This window comes from Macaca fascicularis, chromosome 3, assembly GCF_037993035.2.
Source record: "Macaca fascicularis isolate 582-1 chromosome 3, T2T-MFA8v1.1".
NCBI classification, from domain to species: domain Eukaryota; kingdom Metazoa; phylum Chordata; class Mammalia; order Primates; family Cercopithecidae; genus Macaca; species Macaca fascicularis.
Window position 1 is genome coordinate 97,429,826 of NC_088377.1, and position 16,404 is coordinate 97,446,229.

Sequence of the window (16,404 nt, forward strand, 5' to 3'; positions counted from 1 at the left end):
ATGCTCCTCAACTTAGAATGGGGTATGTTCCAATACACCCATCATAATAAGCTGAAAATGCATTTAATACACCTAATCTATCCAGCATCACAGCTTAGCCGAGCCACCTGAAACATGCTAGGAACACTTGCATTAGCTGACAGCTGGACAAAATAATCTAATGCAAATACTATTTCATGACGAAATGCTGAATATCTCATGTAATTTACTGAATGCTGTACTGAAATTGAAAAACAGATGGTGGTATGGATATTTGAAGTGTGTTTTCCACTGAATGCATATGGCCTTAACACTGTCACAAAGTCAAAAAATCAGTAGGTCAAACCATCTTAAACTGGACAGTCGATATTCTAGAATGAATCAATTTAAAGACATTCTGGTAGTGTTGAGCATACATCTTAAAAACATAATTAAATCTCAAAAGCAATATATCTTTATAAAGAACAGAATGAGTAAAATTGGCATCATATGACATTTGCCTAAATAAGTTCTTCAAAATAACAGTATCATTTATTTTAAATCAATAACAGTTTTATAGATGTAACTGTGGATACTGCTATCTACCTTTTGAGGAATTTTAAAAAACAGAAAAACATATTAGAAAATTATAGAGAATTGACAACTGCTCAAGTTTTGTCATAATTGCTTTCCTTTTTATTTTTAAATAAGAGAAAAAAAATTCCCAACAAGTCCCTCTTAGGTTTAGTAGCAGTCCCTCCCTCACTCTCCACCATGAGGCAAACACCGCAGCAGGGATGTACATCATTTTCCCTTTTTAAATAACATCTTTAATTTAGAAGTAATCAGTCATTATAGAAGTATTAAAATATAGACCTACATACATTTTAAGAAGTGAAAGTCACCATCATCTCCAATAGCACTTCTCAGAGGTGACTTCTATAAACAATTGAGCATATATCCTGCTGGACCTTTTTTTAAAAAAAATTGTTTCAATAGCTTTTGGGAAACAGGTGGCTTTTGGTTACGTGGATAAGTTCTTCAGTGGCAGTTACTGAGGTTTTGGTGCACCCATCACCAGAGCAGTGTCAAGGGTACCCAATGTGTAGTCTTTTATCCCTAACCCCACCCCTTGCTTCCCCCGAGTCCCCACAGTCCATGGCATTCTATGCTTCGCATCCTGGTAGCTTGGTTCCGACTTATAAGTGAGAACATACAATATTTGGTGTCTACTGGATCTTTTGTTATCCAATGTCAGACACACATACAGACACAGATATCATTATATACATAGATACCATGATGGTCAGTATTGAGTATCAACTTGATTGGATTGAAGGATGCAAAGTATTGTTTCTGGGTGTGTCTGTGAGGGTGTTCAGGGAGATTAACATTTGAGTCAGTGGACTGGGAGAGGGCGACCCACCCTCAATCTGTGTGGGTACCATCTAATCAGCTGCCAGTAAGCTAGAATAAAAGCAGGCAAAAGAATGTGGAAGGACTAGACTGGCTGAGTCTTCTGGCCTCCATCTTTCTCCTGTGCTAGACGCTTCCTGCCCTTGAACGTCAGACTCCAAGTTCTTCAGTTTCTGGACTCTTGGGTCTACACCAGTGGTTTGCCAGGGGACCTTGGGCCTTCAGCCACAGATTGAAGGCTGCCCTGTCAGCTGTCCTACTTTTGAGGTTTTGGGATTCTGACTGGCTTCCTTGTTCCTCAGCTTGCAGATGGCCTATTGTGGGGCCTCACCTTGTGATCGTGTGAGTCAGTACTCCTTCATCAACTCCCTTTCATATATACATCTATCCTATTAGTTCTGTCCCTCTGGAAAACCCTGACAGATGTTCTTGAGTTGTTTTTACAAAAATGGAGTTATTTTGGGACTCCATACTGAACAATAAAATGTGGCAGTATTTTTCCATCTCAGTGCATAAAGACCTACTCTATTGTTTTTAAAAACTGCTAGTTCTCATATGTATTAACCAATTATTTACAGACAGATACTTTAATTGTTTCCCATTTTGCCATTATAAAGCAATGCAGCTATAAGCAGTCTTGTACCGAGCTCCCTTCTACAAGCTAAACCTCTAGAGCAGCGGTCCCCAACCTTTTTGGCACCAGGGACTGGTTTAGTGCAAGACAATTTTTCCACGGACTGGAGGGTCAGGGGGATGGTTTTGGGATGAAACTGTTTCACCTCAGATCATCAGGCATTAGATTCTCACAAGGAGCATGTGCCCTAGATCCCTCGCATGTGCAGTTCTCAATAGGGTTCGTGCTCCTATGAGAATCTAATGCTGTCACTGATCCGACAGGAGCCAGAGCTCAGGCTGTAATGCTCACTCACCCTCCACTCACCTCCTGCTGTGAGGCTGGGTTCCTAACAGGCCACAGACCAGTACTGGTCCATGGCCGGGGGCTTGGGGACCCCTGCTCCAGAGGCAGCATTATCACTCTGCCAAAGGACTGCACAATTTTTTCTTACCTTCCCTTCATCAAACTATCCCCTAGAAATGTTTTGCCAATGAGAGTTCCCATGAAGAGGGTTCAAGTGCACACTTTTTGCACCCCCTTGCTGACACTGGTTTCTGCTGACATGGAACACCTATGATCATATGGCTGGACATGGGTTTTCTACCTTGTAATTTTCTCATACACGTCAAGGCTGAACTGTTACAACACTGAGGGCCGTGGTGGCAGAGAGTGAGACACACAGAAAGTAGAGAACGACCCATGGTTAACAGCTTTTAGGAAAAAGAGAGGGTGAACAGCTGTCTTGGAGAGCTCTGGGTGACTTGTGCAACACTATTTAGTCCTCATCTGAGTTTCCCAAGGTTTCCCCAGGCCAGCCATCTGCAAATAGCATTAGTGGAAATCTGAATAATTTTCTTCTAAATACATGTATTTTATGTCAACTCTATTATTGGAGTAAAAGAAAGCAGAGAACTGTAGTTAATTAAAAACTAATCTACAATTTGCATGCAAATAGATTTGAGTGTTTATATTTAAATACAGTGTCAAATATTTAAGGAATAATCAAGCCATACAATTAAGCCACTTGTAAATGAGATCATTTAAACACAGTGCTCACCAATTGCCAGGCACAGATTAAGCACTAGATGAATACTGGTCCCTCTTTCCCTTCCTCTCCTGTCTGAGTTCCCCATCTGCTTCCCCCATTCCGACAGACTTTCATGTCCCAGCAGTCTACAGGGTGATTTCAGGCTGATCACAACTGAAATGGAGAGTGAAGGCCAAGGAGATAAGGAAGGTCCCCAACCTGGCAGAAAGCTTTGTCAAGAAACTTCCTACTCTGAATGTAAACACTAGGTAAATATTAGTCATTCTTCACTTTCCCCTCCTATCTGAACTCCCCATTTGCTTCCCTGTCGGGACAGAAAGCACAGCTTCTGTTTTGTGTCAAGGTTGAAGCAGAGTGGCCCTGTCCAGGGTTTCCTGCCAGTGCGTCATCAGCCTGGCTTAGATCTTGTACTAGATGGAGAGTGCTGTTTTGATGAGTGGGAAAACAGATGAGAGAGTCACTTTCGTAACTTCCTCCCACTCAACTCCTGCTGTGACAGACACAATAAATGGCAAGTCAAGGTCCAGACGGGGAAATCCAGCACCCCCTCTTCTGCACCCCACCTCTCAGTCTGAGTGCTCGTAAGTGACCTGAAGTCGGTTCAATGTCTGCTATTTTGTTTAGTGTGCAAAGTTTATTGCCATACTTCCTGAATTTGACTTCGTATCCCTTCTTGTGTGGGTAAAACAGTGCTCTGCCTACTCTGCAAACAGCATGAACCCGAACATGAGACTGTTAGAGCTGTGCAAATCCAGGGAGCTCTCCCAACACTCTACAGCACAAAGCCTCTGCAACTTTCACATATTCAGACTCTACGCGGGGGTCTAGGGAAAAATGAACTCTCGAATCAAGGCTCATTGTTAGCTTGGAGAAAAAAGGTTATGAAAATTATTTTTATGTTCCAGTAACTTACAGTTTTTTCAAGAGAGTGAAGCCCACAGAAATAAAGAAGATCCCAATTCTGGTAGAAAGCTATGCTAAGAACTGAGTTCTTCCTATTGCAAATGTCAGCCTACCATTCATTTCATATAATTTCCTGATAAGATCGTCATGAGATGCTTAGAACTTTTCTGTCCTAAATTTATATAACAATGTTAAAGGTGAGTATGTGAATTTCATATATATTCACAAATGCTTAAAACACTTTCTGAATTATTACAAAATAACATTTTCTATAAATCCTGACTGAATTCAAACCATGGAGCACACATTCATAGGAAAATCGTTCTATAATCAATTATTTTAGTTTCCTTGTGAACAAAGCTGTAAATACTATGTCACAGAACTATTTTTCACTCATGACTCAGTATTTAACAATGTTGTCTTAATACCATATGTGTCATTGAAATCTATGGTGGGCAAGTATGATCAAGCCACAAATATAACAATCTCTTGAACGCTTTTGTTTAGTTACAGAGTAGTAAGAATTTAAAAAATATTATTATATCATAAAATAGTGTTTATTTCTGACAAAATTCTTCCCGTACTGTGCTCTTCATGAAGTGAATGTTTTGGTACTTTAAAAGCAGGCTACTGTCACCTGCTGTCCAGTCACTTACGTGCCACATTTCTAGATAGCTTTAGATTCACATCTGCTTTGAAGATCTTACTGTCACTTGGAGCTATACTCAGCTTAGTAAACATCTCTGTGGAAATAGAAACTTTTAAAAACTATAAACCCAAAAGAATGTGGGTCACAGTAAAGTTCTTTTCCCATTCAAATAAGATGTGAAACGCTGGGAAAGAAAAGTTTCATTCTGAGTTGATGCCGACACGGTATCCCATCCATCGACAGGATATGGTGTAGCACAGAGACCCAGTACGGATAATGCGGCCCCTGGTGCTCAGCTGCCTGACTTCACCAAAAGAGACTCCCTATTACTTGGTTTCAGACCCTGGAAGTTTTTTTTTTTTTTTTTTTGAGACGGAGTCTCGCTCTGTCGCCCAAGCTGGAGTGCAGTGGCCGGATCTCAGCCCACTGCAGCTCCGCCTTCCGGGTTCCCGCCATTCTCCTGCCTCAGCCTCCCGAGTAGCTGGGACTACAGGCGCCCGCCACCTCGCCCGGCTAGTTTTTTTTTGTATTTTTTAGTAGAGACGGGGTTTCACTGTGTTAGCCAGGATGGTCTCGATCTCCTGACCTCGTGATCCACCCATCTCGGCCTCCCAAAGTGCTGGGATTACAGGCTTGAGCCACCGCGCCCGGCCAGACCCTGGAAGTCTTTTGAAAGAAAATACATCCAACTTTAAATAGGATTTTTTTTAAAAAAACATCAAAAGCAAATATGAACAATTTGGGAGATTATCAACTAGTGCCAATAAAAATCTCTTTAAGGTAGCACACATACAAATCATTATTTTTAAAAAAGATATTTATAAAGACTAGAAAAGAAAGTCTCCAAATCACTATCTAAAAGGTTTTTTCAGGCCAGGCGTGGTGGCTCACGCCTGTAGTCCCAGCACTTTGGGAGGCCAAGGCAGGAGTAGCACTTGAGGCCAGGAGTTTGAGACCAGCCTGGCCAACACAGCAAAACCCCATCTCCACTAAAAATACAAAAATTAGGCGGAGGCTGCAGTGAGCCCAGATCATGCCAGTGCACTCCAGCCTGGGCGACAGAGTGAGAGCCTGTTTAAAAAAAAAAAAAGTTTTTCCACGTATACTTTATGTTATATACACACCCCTGTCACCAGCAAAGTATTTGCCATGTGCTTGAATTAACCTTCATGTCTTCTGATTATAAAATGTTAACTGTGTTGATACTCACTTGGATCTTCTTACACACCATGACTCTTCTAGAATGTAATAGTTCACTTTTAACTTTATCAGTTCTCGCTTCACATCTTCAGCTGCTTTCCGACTCTACATTGAGTATACTATTTTCGTTCTGGCTCTTTAAAGAAAAATAATTAGGCACAAAATTTTCAAGATTAAAATGATATAATCAACACATTTGGAAGAAAGCACTGAATTAGACTAGACGACAATGAAGAGGAATCCAGTCAGGAGGAAATTCCCCATGGAAGTTCCTGCTAACGGGCATCAGTGAGGTCAAAAGCAGAAGGCAGAAGGAGGCCAAGTCGTGGGAGATGAGGGTCACCTTTAACGCAACCCTACATTTCCAAACTTGGTCATCTTTGTGTTTGTTCACCTATTTATTTGTCTTAAATTCTTCACTGCTCCATCACATGTAAGAGTGAGGTACCCTGTGTGTGAACAGGGATGAACTATAGCAAACACAACTACAGGACTACTCTGAAGCTGCCACAGTCCCAACTTCGACATCAACAGTAATTCACATTAAACGGTTTTTCATTTTATTTCTAGACTTAAGAAAAACTAAACTTATTTAACAAAATTGGTCTGGAAATTAGCTTGATGAGATTTTTTAATGAAAAAGCTTATTTGTAAATGTACATGCCATTGTTATGCAAAAGAAGATGCTAATAAGATTCACCTAATCACTGAGAAAATGAATAGCTTCACCTGCTTTAGAAACTGAATGAAAAATTAAATTAAAAAAATAATTTAGACAACACGTCTCTAAATTATTTTCTAAAGTCTCAAAAAAATCTAAAAAAACAGAAAACACCCAGGATCATTCTAACAGGCTATACTGGTGAAAACCAGAATAAACTCCTCTTTGAATGGGATTCTATTTCAAATGACTTCTCTAAAATCAAGAAGAATCACCTATGAGAAAACCTTAATAAACACTGTAAGCTAAACTCTTCAGGGAGTTACAGGATGAAAAGAACTTGGACATTTTAGAGCCCTGTTAACCTGTGGGAAAGTGCTATACTATGACTTCCTTTTTCTGCCTGGTAGAGAAGATGGCCCCCAAAGTTGTTGCTTTCCTGCCCTGTGAAGCCTTAACGGATTTGTTTAGAGCTTAGCAGTCTTATTTCAGCCTTCTGCTCCCCGACGCGATAAGCCTCGGTTCATCATATCCTTTTGGAACATTCCTCATTCCTTTGCTGGCGTCCTCCACTCACTGTCTGTTTGCATGGAAGGTTTGTTTTGATGATGCAACACTGTGCACTGACCTCAAGCCTGCGTCTTCATAATGTGGATGATTCACAATGGGCCGAAGTGCAGAGAGCTTAACATTTGCCATCGTGGGCATGGCACCCGCAAACACTGCATCTGGAAAGCAAGAGGAAGGTCTCAGGAAGACACTCAGTGAGGGTGAGAAGGGGTCTCCTTCAAGTTTAAATCAATTATTTCACAGGTAGCAGAGTGGAGGCCCAGCAGGTTCATGACTTCAAGATTCAATGGCAGAACTAGAATGAAGTCAGATGGTTGATAAAGTAGCAGTTGGCAGCCAGGTCTGGGAAAACTATTTTCCTTGGAAAATAGAACTTCATCATCTTATCATTAAAGATTTCTTTCTTTCTTTAAAGAAAAAAATCTTAGAAATCTTTCCTGAATCTAGAAAAGAAGTATCAAATGGACCAGGAAAGCTTTATAGTAACAAGGAATTCTGGAAGATGATTTAGTATTCAATCATTTGACACTCAGATGACAACAAAGACTCCCTTTCCACACATGAGTAAAATATCACATTCCATGAGTGAGTTTATTTCAAGAAGGAATGTGAAGGACTAATATTAAAAATTCATTAAGAAAATAAGCACAGTAAAAATTATTTTATTCCATGAGTGAGTTTATTTCAAGAAGGAATGTGAAGGACTAATATTAAAAATTCATTAAGAAAATAAACACAGTAAAAATTATTTTATTCCATGAGTGAGTTTATTTCAAGAAGGAATGTGAAGGACTAATATTAAAAATTCATTAAGAAAATAAACACAGTAAAAATTATTTTATTCCATGAGTGAGTTTATTTCAAGAAGGAATGTGAAGGACTAATATTAAAAATTCATTAAGAAAATAAGCACAGTAAAAATTATTTTAAATGTGGCATTTATGACTGTGAATAAATTTTGAAAAAATTAAAATCTATAAAAAATGGCAGAATAAATTACTAAGAACATATGTATAACATTTCCCCAGAAAACCATTTAAACAGGATTGATATCTCCTTTGTTTTAGATATTCTAAAAGCAACATTGCTTAGAAAGAGTAAGATCAGCGGAAGTAACTAGGGTTTAAGTGTTTGCAGTGGTATACAAAATTGTGGGAAAAACAGCTAAAAAATTAAGTTTTTTTTTTTTTTTTTTTTTACCTGGTTTAGTACTATATTTGATCCACTCTATAAGTTCTTCTTGTGGCAAATTGCTGAACTCCCCTACAATATTCCACTGGGTTTGTGGATTTGCTGAACCTTGTATTGACATTGCTGCTAATATAGCAAAAACAACAGCACCAGGATGTACTTTGCAAAAGAGCCATCCAAATAGCTGAAACCGAATTAAGAATACATTGGTAATTGTTAGTATAAAGTAGTATGCAATGTTATGCAAAACTTCTTCCCAGAGAAGAATGTGGCCTCTGCTAGAGTCCCAAAAAAAGGATTAATTATCCTAAAGAAAAAGCCCCAAAATAATAATCTTTGGGATCAAAAGAATTCTACCATCAGCCTCATGTAAGTGGAACACAATGTAGGAAGTTCTTTTCTCAACCTGCTTTCTCTACTCCCAGATTCAAGTAAAGCCACAACCACCTATGCAATTTACAAGGCCCAGTGCAAAACAAAAATGTGAGGTCTCTTGTTAAAAAATTATTAAGACGTTCAAAACAGCAGCAGCAAACATTCAACCAAGTTCAGGGTCCTTCTGAATGCGAGGTCCTGTGTGACCAGCAGGAACCCCACATTTGCAAAACCTGCCCTGGGTGACACTTTCTATTAGATCGGTGCAAAAGTAATTGCGGGTTTTGCTATTTTAATGACAAAACCCGCAATTACTTTTGCACCAACCTATATCATCAGTCATGCTGTGGGATAAAGATTCAAGATTAAAGGCTTCCAACCAGCCTTCTCTCCTGTGCCAGCCTGAAGGGGTCAGAAAGGAGGAAAGTAGTGCCTTTCTAATATAATCAACATTCTGCTTGGGAACCTCGAGGCTGGCTACTTTTTTCCACATTCAAATAGTCCACACTCCATAGCAACACTTTGTTCTCTTGATCTTTCTCTGCATGTCTACAGAGCTAGATTTCAAGGTTTTTGAGGGCTTACAAACACTGGCTTTTGACTTTTCTGTCCACTACTGTATCCTCCATCCCCAGAGTGCACAGTGTAGGTGCTTAGTGACTATCTGCTATGTTTAAGGGAGGTGCTGCTGTTGTACGTAGGCTAGTTGACTGATGGAAAGGTGACACTATGAAGAAGCATCAGTTTGTGAATACAGAGCAAGGAGGCAGTTATCCAGGAAAAATTAGCAGCAAACCCCCAAGGAAGGCTTAAACTAAATTTTAAAACGCACAAGTCAAGAATGTGCACCAAATGTGTACCAAATGAAAAAAAAAGTTTAAGTTTGACACTAAAAAAAAGACCATATAATTTTCAAGCACTTATAACTTGACATTGTTAAAATTCTTCGTGATATGAATGTCAAAACAAAAAAAGTTATTATTTGTACAATTAAGCTCTGCTTTCTATCAGCACCTGCAGTAACCACTCATGAACTCAGTCTGTACTAAATCAGTGTTTGTTGTACACCAACAGCTATTTTTAAGTCTTTAGAAAGATAGAAAATGATCAGCTTTGGCCCTTACCCTTTAAGAAAGATAAGTACAAAACCATGAAGAGCTTTAACTATAATCACTTAAAAGACTTTGTAATTCATTATTTTAGGGCCACTCAATAATAAAGGCTAAAATTATTACAGTAGCTATACTCCAACATAACATGTTACCTGTCTTGAGCAGATCAGTGATGCCATAACACACATGTGTGGTGTCAAGAAGAGTTTTAGTCTCATAATTAAAATACCAAGGGCTGTATATGCTAACAATTGCAAAGCATGATAAACCAGCTGAAAGAAAGAAGAAAAAATGTTTTACTCCTACTGTTAGTGAAGTTGAAGAATACTAAGCTGGCAATATGTAGAAAGGGGTACGTTCTCCTTAGTAACAAAAAATACTACTACTACTTTGGTTTCTGAAATTTACAAAACAATTCTTAAAATTCACTTTCAAACTGTTCCATTTTAGTGGAAGGCTAAAATTATCAAGTCATTAAGGCAAGTGCTTCTGTGATTCTCAGAGTCAAACCTGTGGTTAATAAAGCCCACATTTTTGAATCTACCTGGATGCTACCATCAGACCAAGAAAAGACAGTGGTAAAAGAAATGACTGCTGCCTCAAGATCTGAGGGCTCTATTTTGGAACCGCCCTCAAAACCAGGCTGGACCACTAGGAGATGGGAGCAGTAACCAATCACATCTCTGAGGCCTCCAGCAAAGTGAGCAGAGAGGAAAGTGATTTCCAGTCATGCAATAGACACCTCACCTATATATCTAAATGGGCTCCAGAAATCAACTGCCATTAGCGTAAAGATGATCAGAGCAGAACAAATGAGTTTCCTAGTTAATTTTAACAAATGAATGATCAGTGAATCTGCATGTAGCATTCTCATAAAAACACATACCAGGCTATTTTCAAGATGATTGCTGACAATTGCTAACAAAGTTAGAAACTGGAACTAGAAAGGAAAGTCCAAATGCATGCAACTTTAAGATAAGTAAAATAATAGTGATATTAAGTCTTTACCTCTCCATGATCAAACTGGTGTTTTCTGGAACAGAAAACAATATATTGCTACCAATTCATTATTGAAGCACTTACTTCATATATTTGCATTTCAGCTTGCAAATAGGAGTTTACAACTTCTATAACATTCTCTCAGGACACATAGAGGCAAATCAAAATAACTAAAAGTCACATGCCAAAACTAGTGCTATATTCTTTTAAGAAAGTTAATGAAGAAGGACAATGTTGTATTATATCCTAACTATTTGCCTAGATGGGTATTTATTAGGACAACAAAGGCACACTGTGGTGTCCCAGCTCCCTCACTGGTGATACCCCAGCAAAGCATGGAATGAAAAACACCTTTGAGATTTTCACTAGGCAACCAAGTAGGGATGACAAATAGGTGGTTATATGTGTAAATCTCAGTTAAAGGGAGAAGTCTGGGTCAGAGACGGGAATGTGTGAGTTGACAATACACACCTTCTCTTTCTTAAGCACGGATATGTTCCCAAGACCTAGAGTAATACCTGACACTTAGAGCTCAACATTTTTAATGAATGAACAAGTGTATCAATTAACTGTTAATCCAGGTAGCATATAATCTAATTTGAGAACTTGGCCTCAAAATATATTAGCAAACTCAGGACACATAAGGGGGTAGTGAAGGAGATGAAACAGTTCTTTCTTTATTCTTCTTTCACACCAAGTAAAAACCATCAGTTACCATTTGTTGAGTACTTATAATGTTAATATGCTTAGCACATTCCATTAACTCTAATCCTACAACCATTTATTACCCCAATTTACAGCCAAGGAAAGGGAATCACAGAGCTACTAAGTGGCAGCCAGGACTATATTCTGACTGACTTCAGAACCAATATACTTTTTACTACATCATGCTGCCTCTATCCCACTTTACTTCCTGGGTCTTTGAGTAAAGAGAATATTGGCATTCACATCTTTCATAGTTAAAATTTATGTCCTACTCTTCCCCTTTTTACACGGGCTTTGGTAGTTATGCAAAATAAAATGTCAGCATGCCACTCCTCTTCCAAAAAAGAGCTCTGATCCTGTTTGAACTGAAAACCCCATGAAACTCAATGGTTCCCTATAATTGTTTCCACAGGTGAGTTATTATTCTTGAAGGGACAGCTTTGTTTCTGTGAAAAGTTCTACCTTCCTCTTCCAGAGTTGCATACTAGAGCTGAAACTTCGTAGCTTCTTCCTCAGCTCTTCAAAAATAATTGCACCTCAAATGAAGAAAAATTTTGGCATTGTAAACCAGAACCTTTTCTTTCCCCCTTAGTCCTCAACTCAAATGTTACAGGTATAAACAAAGGCATAGTTACAGCAAATTGTTTCTAAATGAGAACAAGGATTCTCTCAGGAGTATGTGCAATAATTTATCATTATGTTGGCAGAGACTTGGAGGTGAGGGAATAATATAAGGGTGTGTATATTCAAATTATAAAAGAAAATATAGGGCCAGGTGCAGTGGCTAATCCTAGCACTTTGGGAGGCTGAGGCAGGCAGATCATGAGGTCACGAGTTCAAGATCAGCCTGGCCAATACGGTGAAACCCCATCTCTACTAAAAATACACAAATTAGCCAGGCATGGTGGTGGTTGCCTGTAGTCTTAGCTATTCAGGAGACTGAGACAGACAAAATGCCTGAACCCGGGTAGCGGAGGTTGCAGTGAGCCGAGATTGTGCCACTGCACTCCTCCAACCTGGGCAACAGAGTGATGCTTGCTCAAAAAAAAAAAAGAAAGAAAGAAAGAAAAGAAAATATAGATACATACATTCGACAATCCTTGTCCCCCCAAAATCCCACAAAAGAATAAAAGTAGAGTTAAAAGTACCTTCACTCCATCCTCCAATCCCACACTCTTAATAATTACAGGATTTATCTTTCCAGATCACTTCTATGCACAAACACACAAAAATCTCCAAATTTTAAACAGAAGTATATTCATCCTATACACACACACACTGGCAATTTTTAAAATTCAATAATGTATACTGGACCTATTTCCATAAAGATGGCCTAACATTCCACTCTATGATTGGATCATAGGAGATATTTTGGATGTTTCCATTTCTCACATTACACACAGTACTACCAAAGGCATTTCTCCCCATCATCTCTGTATTGCTGTGAGCATCCCTAGAGGGTATACTTGCACTGGTGGAACTGCAGGGCTGAAGGGCAGGCCCACTACATGTTTTACTGTGTACTGCCAAACTTCCCTCCCATCCACTACCTCCCACTCTTGCAAGCACTGGATATACTATTAATTTTTAGAAATATGAGAAGTGAAAAGGTCTTCACTTTAACCTGAATGTCTTTACCATAGGATCAAGACTACCTTTTCACGTTCATTAGTCATATGTAAATACTCACTCATTCAACTACTATTTTTTACTATCTTGCAGGCACTGTATATAAACTGTGGAACAAAAATGGTTGCTCCCTTCAGGAGACACAGGTCACACATCAACATTTAAGTACAAAGGGTGATAAATGGAAAGAGTAAGATAAAGGGTGTGATGGAGGAAAATACCAAGCATGCTATAGGCCTCTCTAACTCTCAGATTGTAAACATACTCTCTTGGTTAATTTTGGGGTTTTATTTTTTTCCTATACCTAATTTGCTGCTTCATCTGAAATTTATTTTCTGTGAAAAGTGAGAAGTATGAATCCAGTTTTATATTTCCCTGCTCATTTCCCAAAAGGCAGTCCACTGGTCCTAAAACCACTCACATAATAATTTACTTTCCCTGCTGAACTTAAGTACAAAACTGCGTCCTTCGAGTGTAGATTATGTGCAGGGCTACTGTCAGATTGTACTGGATGACATCTGAAGGATGAATAAGTGATGTGCTGTGTTCTACACAGATAGGAAATAAGAAGAAACGCCAAGAAGGGAATGGACCACAAAAAAAAAAATTATCAAATATTAGGTACACAACATGTAAGTATAAAATTAATACACTGTAAATATCTATTTAATAAATGAACAGAGGAGGTAATAAAATTCTTGAGAGCATATTTACCTTACATGTGTCTGTTGTTTAGCTAAGACACCCCACGTATCACTAAAAAGCTGTAAATAGATTTTGAAACACTTTAGAAAGGCTGTGTTGGGAAAAATGATATTTTAAAGTATCTTCTAAACTGTAAAACTTTTAATGAAAAATATAAGTATAGAGATAAGAGATAACTCAGAAAATAATAATTACAACAACATAATCTTGTATTTGTGTAGTATCCAATCAAAGTCAATATTCAACAGCTCTGTTGGGTAGATGATATCATCCTCATTTTGTAAATGAGCAACAAGCTCAGATGGATTAAATGATCACCCTGTAGGCAGACAACTACTAAGAAGCACTGCAGTCTTGAAACCAGATCTTCTGGCTTCAAATTCACATTCAGTGCTGCTTCCACCATGCCAACGTTGTTGGCAACACCTCTTCTTAACAGTACACACAGAAAACTGGAGAGCTGGCTCAAAGGTTGATAATCACCGCTAGAAGCATTCAAAACACAGTCACTGTGCTTTCATACTTAGCAATAACGGGAGGTCATCTAATCTAAAATCCTATCTCCAGTAAAACATTCTCTACGACACTGCTGACAGGTTGTAATCCAGCCCTTAGAAGAACCACTCAGCTGCTGCTTGAATCTATAGCACTTTCCTTATCCGTCGAGATCAGTTCTGGTCAAAAGTCCTACCACCTGGAATTGGCCATGATTCTAAGGAGCCAGATTGTGTGTAACCTTATTTTCAAGGGGCAGGCTTTTAACACATTTCAAAATAATTATCCGCTTTCCATCTGAATCTTTTCTTCTATAAATGAAACAGCTCAGCTAATGGTTTTCATCATCTCTCACCACTCAGGTTGCTGTCTTTTGCATATGTTCTGGATGGCCAAAGCTTAGTATTTTTTGAGTACCCACTAGGTGCAAATCCATATAAAGTATATAAAAGTGCAAAGCACACACAAAGCCTAGCACACAGCAGGAACTATTTTTTTTTTTTTTTTTTTTTTTTTTAGACGGAGTGTTGCCCTGTTGCCCGGGCTGGAGTGCAGTGGTACGATCTTGGCTCACTGCAAGCTCTGCCTCCTGGGTTCATGCCATTCTCTTGCCTCAGCCTCCCAAGTAGCTGGGACTACAGGTGCCTGCCACCACGCCTGGCTAATTTTTTGTATTTTTAGTAGAGACAGGGTTTCTACCAGTTCCCTACCCTAACATGTGCGGATTAAAAATTCCACATGAGGCTGGACACAGTGGCTCAAGCCTGTAATCCCAGCACTTTGGGAGACGGAGGTGGGCGGATCACGAGGTCAGGAGATCGAGACCATCCTGGCTAGCATGGTGAAAACTAATGTGAGATCACTGAGGGGGGGGGAAGTCAAAAATAAAGAGTTGAAAAGAGAAAGTAAGCACCTCTTAGAGCTAACCATTTTTAATATTTTGGTGATTGGCCAGGCACAGTGGTTCACGCCTGTAATCCCAGCACTTTGGGAGGCCAAGGTGGGTGGATCACGAGGTCAGGAGTTCAAGACCAGCCTGGCCAACATGGTGAAACCCCGTCCCTACTAAAAATACAAAAATTAGCTGGGCATGGTGGCAAACGCCTGTAGTCCCAGCTACTTGGGAGTCTGAGGCAGGAGAATTGCTTGAACCCAGGAGGTGGAGGCTGCAGTGAGTCAAGATAGCACCACTGCACTCCAGCCTGGTGACAGAGTGAAATTTCGTCTCAAAATAAATACATAAATAAATACATAAGTAAGATTACTTTTTAATATGTGGGAAGAGTCTTGTGTTTTCAAGACCAATATGACAAGTATTCCAATCCTACTAACACTCCTGAAACTTTTATAAGCATACCACTTATGAGCAGATAAGGATTGCTGATCAATCAGATAATTCAATGAGAACCAAAAGATGGGAGTTCTTCATTAGATGTCAAAGTAGACAAGTGGTATTTGTTTGACTCAACCTTCTTTGCTTTAGGAAATCACCTCTTTCCATGTGAGCTTGAGGGATCTGTCAATCATATTGCCTCACCCTCTTGGCAGATATGGAATGCCACTCAACTCAGGTGGGCCACTCAGAATAGGCCCCAACCCTCAGTCTTCAGAGCAGGCCCACATTGTCACTCCATCCTGAGGGTGGGTGGTGATGGGGTCTGTAGGAGCTGGACGATGGTCGTCATCAAGAAATCCATTGAGTAGATACTGTTATCATCCCTGCTAGATGAGAGGAAACTGGGCTCAGTGAAGGACAGTAACTTGCCTGAGTGTTCAGCGCCAGACTCAGATTTTGAATCTAGTTCTTTCTGACTCCAGAACCTTGTTCTTCACCAGTGTGAAGCACTCACGCTGGACTCACACCAGATCTTCTCCCCTCCTGCCCCAGGGAGAGCAACAGCAGACTCAGCCCTGGCAAGACGGGACTCTGGCTTGAGAGGGATCTGGGGTCCCCAGTGAGAGCCCTGGCACCAGGCACAGGGCCACCTGCAGCACAGGGGAGCCTCCGCACAGCAGCCTCTCCTCCCCACCATGTTGATATCAACCTCAGTTTCCTTGCTTAGCTCTTTCATTTCCTGCTGACTAGAGCCCTATTCTGAATGCATGCCCAGCCCCCCAGTCCCGATCTCCTCCTTAACTACTGTGGGGAAAAAAAAAAGTCAATATATTAAT

At 39.7% G+C, this 16,404-nt stretch overlaps 1 long non-coding RNA gene across 1 annotated transcript; it reads right to left on the reverse strand.

Annotated features, from left to right (window-relative positions):
* Positions 1 to 8,221: 8,221 nt before the first annotated feature.
* Positions 8,222 to 13,798, reverse strand: LOC102125704 (uncharacterized). Its single transcript, XR_010585709.2, has 4 exons — positions 13,747 to 13,798; positions 10,708 to 10,732; positions 9,852 to 9,971; positions 8,222 to 8,396 (listed from the first exon to the last, which is right to left on the reverse strand). It is a non-coding gene; the product is annotated as an uncharacterized lncRNA (long non-coding RNA).
* Positions 13,799 to 16,404: the final 2,606 nt, after the last annotated feature.